This window comes from Grammomys surdaster, unplaced genomic scaffold, assembly GCF_004785775.1.
Source record: "Grammomys surdaster isolate TR1022 unplaced genomic scaffold, NIH_TR_1.0 371, whole genome shotgun sequence".
In the NCBI taxonomy this organism is placed as follows: domain Eukaryota; kingdom Metazoa; phylum Chordata; class Mammalia; order Rodentia; family Muridae; genus Grammomys; species Grammomys surdaster.
The window spans coordinates 4,479,119-4,483,318 of NW_021604790.1; positions in this window are offsets into that span (position 1 = coordinate 4,479,119).

Here is a 4,200-nt window from a genome sequence, read left to right on the forward strand (position 1 = left end):
CCCAAGAACTGTGTCATGTGATTATTAGCTCTCAAAATGTAATAGTTCTTTGTGTTGTTGCGGCTCTTTTTGTTTGATTGTTTGTTTTTGTTTATTTTGAGACAAGGCCAGCTGTGTATGGTGGTACATGCCTTTAATTACAGCACTCAAAGACAGGTGGATCTCTGAGTTTGAGGCTAGCCTGGTCTACAGAGTGAGTTCGAGGCTAGCCTGGGCTACAGAGATGTTTTAATTCTAATTGTATGTGGTGCACACATATAAGAATATTAGGTATTCTGTCCTCTAATTGTCAGCTCTGTTCTCCCCTGATAACAGAGTCTCGCACTGAGCCTTAGGTTAGGCTGGTGGACAACAAACCCCAGTAATCCTGCTGTCTCTGCCCCCACAGCACTGAGTCACAGACACAGAGCACAACAGCTAGAGATTTGAACTCAGGTCTCATAATTGAACAGCAACACTCTTCCTCAGCACTCTCTCCAGTACACTAGACATTTCTTAAATTGTGTACGTGTGTCTGTGTGTGTGGGTTGTATGTATCTATCTGTGGTATATGTGGGGTGCATATGTGTGTGATGGGGGGGTGTATGTGTGGTGTGTGTGTATGTGGTGTATGTGGGAGTGTGTGTGGTGTGGGATGTGTGTGTGTGTAATATTTATGTGTGTGGATCCAGGCATGAGGGTGCCACAGAGCATGTGCAGCAATCAAAAGACAACTTGCAAGAGTTGATTCTCTTAAAATATTTTATAAATATTTCATGAAAAATTCATGAAGAATGAATTATTGAGTGTTCACTTCATGTTTAAAATGTATCCTAGTTTGCTTCTCTCTGATGCTGTGATAAACGCCATGACCAAAAGCAGTGTGAGGAGGAAAGGATTTATTTGGAATACATGTTACATACAATCCATCATCCAGGGAAGCCAGGGCAGGAGCTCATGGCAGAAACCGAGAGCCAGGAACTACAGCAGAGATCATAGAAGAACACTGCTGACCTGCTTGCCTTTCTTACATAGCCCAGGCCCACCTTCCAAGGGATGGCACTGCCTACTGGGGCCTCATATATCAATGAACAACAAGGAATGCCAAGGCCAGTCTCTCTCTCTCTCTCTCTCTCTCTCTCTCTCTCTCTCTCTCTCTCTCCAAGATTTCTCCATGTAGCCCTGGCTGTCCAGGATCTCACTCTGTAGACCAGGCTGGCCTCACACAGCATACACACCCCCCACATACACCTGCCTCTGCCTCCTAAGCACTAGGATTAAAGGTGTGCATCACCACTGCCCAGCAATAATAAAAGCTTTTGGCTTTTTTTGTTTTTGTTTTTTTTTCAACACAGGGCTTTTCTGTGTAGTCCAGGCTGTCCTGGAACTCACTCTGTAGACCAGGCTGGCCTCGAACTCAGAAATCTGCCTGCCTCTGCCTCCCAAGTGCTGGGATTAAAGGCGTGCGCCACCACTGCCCGGCACTTTTGCTTTTTTTTAAAAAAAAAAAACTATTAGCATAAAGAACGGATCCTGGCACGATGTGGTGTCTGTTGCACACAGGTAAAAGCATAAGGAGATGGCTCAGTCTGTCAAGTGCTTGCTATGCAGGCATCAAGCACCAGGAAGTGGAGCCAGGAGTCTTAGGACTCACTAGGCAGTCAGTCTAGCTGAATCAGTGAGCTCCAGAAAGACCCTGTCTCAATAAGGTGTAGAACAGTTGAAGAAGACACCCAGTGTTGATCACTGGTCTCTACATACACAACACACACAGGTATGTATAGAAAGAAATGAAAAGATGTGTTTCTGAATTATGCATAATAAAGCCCATTCATTTGTATTTACTTTCTTTTACATCATATGTTTATCATTTCCTCTATCCCTGTTGTCATGGATTTAATTAAGAGATCATTGTCAACCTGGCATGATGGCGCACGCCTTTAATTACAGCACTCAGGAGGCAGGGACAGGTGGATCTCTGAGTTAGAGGACAACCTGCTCTATAGAGCCAGTTCCAGGATAGCCAGAGCTACACAGAGAAACCCTGTCTCTAAAAACCAGGAAGAGAAAGGGGGTCGGGGGGGACTATTACACAGAGCTTGGTATTCTTAGTGCTGGAGTAAAAGCACACAAGTATAGTGATTCTATTTACTCCTAGGTAAAAGCACAACTTACCCAGTGCTTCAAGAATCCCAGCCATTAGCGGTCACCTGACGTCAGCTGTTAGGCTTCTGTCCGTCTGCAGCACAGGGTTCTTTGTGAAAACAATAATTGAGCACCTGCTATGATCTAGTAAACCGAAAACTGAATGAAGTGCTTTGTAGGAGGTTCGAAGGGCACTGTGCTCACAAACAAGCACTTGTCTTAAATATGTGGGCTATGCCTTCAAAGGGAGGAATGCGTTAACCTTTATCCACCCAGAAGGCTGATGACCCTTTCAATATCTGTTGTGGCCGCACTAGATTTTCCCCAGGTCCCTAATCATAAGCTTGTTTTTCTCAGTCAATCTGTAGATTGACTTTATGGAAAGTGTCACATGTAGTCAATCTACAAAACCCATCTTTATGAAAGATGTTCCATGCACTTTACAAAGAGTTTGGATGGAGTCACATCCAATCTATTTATCTTACTTTCTTTCTCAAGGAAAGTTTTGTGTGCTTTATTGTACATGAGATTGAGTTAATTATCACAAAAAAAGTTTTCACTAAATTGTGCTGTGCTTAAATATGCCTAAAATAAATGACTGAGAGTCAGATTCCAGAAGTTTAAGCCAACACCAGCTATTTAGTCATACTGAACTGCCTCCTTGTCTACCTTGGGTTGTTATTCTGCTAGCCTTGGTGGTCACAGAGACCCATCAATCTGTCTACCAGTGTATGAAGCGGAGTGGAAGACAGAAAAAAAAACGAGCAAAAGCGATCTGTCCAATGAGGTGAGATCACGCTAAAGGGGAACAGAAGACTGGAAGTATCTCTTTTATCTGCCTGATAGAATTGTCTTCTTGGAGGCTTATTGATACGTTCACCCTTCTAGTTCTTTCTGAATTCTGGCCGGCTGTTCAACTCGGCTGTTCTGGCTCAAACTCTTCTCCTCCAAGCTGACTGATTCAATCTGGTTTCTCTAAGCTTTTCACTGAATTTATTCTGCTTGGCTTCAAACTAACTCTGGCAATTTGTTCTAATCTTCTGGCTCCTTCTTATTCTCTGGCTTCACCTGCCTCTGCTGACCTGCACTGAACTGCATGAACTCACAAACACACTCCACTGCACTGCACTGACTGTGTTGACTCCCAACTGAATGACCGAAGTGACTGAACTGCCTTCACTTTCCCTGTGCTGTTCTCCTGAGATTTGGGTGTATCCTATCCCTAACTAATTCTATCAAGTTTTTGATTCATCACTTTTTCTGTCCCTCAATTAGGAGTTATTGTTTGGGATTAAAGTGTATGCTAAGTGGAGTGTCTATCAGGCAGGTCACACAGACTTAGAAGGTCTTTGGATGGGCTGGAGAGATGGTTCAGTGGTTAAGAGCACTGACTGCTCTTCCAGAGGTCCTGAGTTCAAATCCCAGCAATCACATGGTGCTCACAACCACCCACAATGAGATCTGATGCCCTCTTATGGGGTGTCCAGGGTACTTACATATAATAAATAAATAAAAACCTTTAAGAAGGTCTTTGGAGCTGGGTGGTGATGGTGCATGCCTTTAATCCCAGCACTTGGGAGGCAGAGGCAGGCAGATTTCTGAGTTCGAGGCCATCCTGGTCTACAGAGTGAGTTCCAGGACAGCCAGGGCTACACAGAGAAACGTTTCTCTCGAAAAAAAAAAAAAAGAAGAAGAAGAAGAAGAAGAAGAAGAAGAAGAAGAAGAAGAAGAAGAAGAAGAAGAAGAAGAAGAAAGAAGGTCTTTGGATATGCTCAGAGCAGCCATGTTGCTGGATTAAAATTCTATAGAAGACAGTGGGTAAATATCCAGAAGGTGAGGGATCAGTATATCCCGCTTGGTAGTTTGGCGTTGCTGAATCATGGAGTTCAAGGAAAAGATCCAAGGGAAATGGCCCAAAATAACGTTAAGGCACTTGCCACCAAATCTGAGTCCAATATCTGGTATCCACAGAGATGAGCCAGGTGAGAAGATTCCCTCAAGTTGTCCTCTGACTTTCACATTTGTGCCATCTCTCTCTCTCTCTCTCTCTCTCTCTCTCTCTCTCTCTCTCTCTCT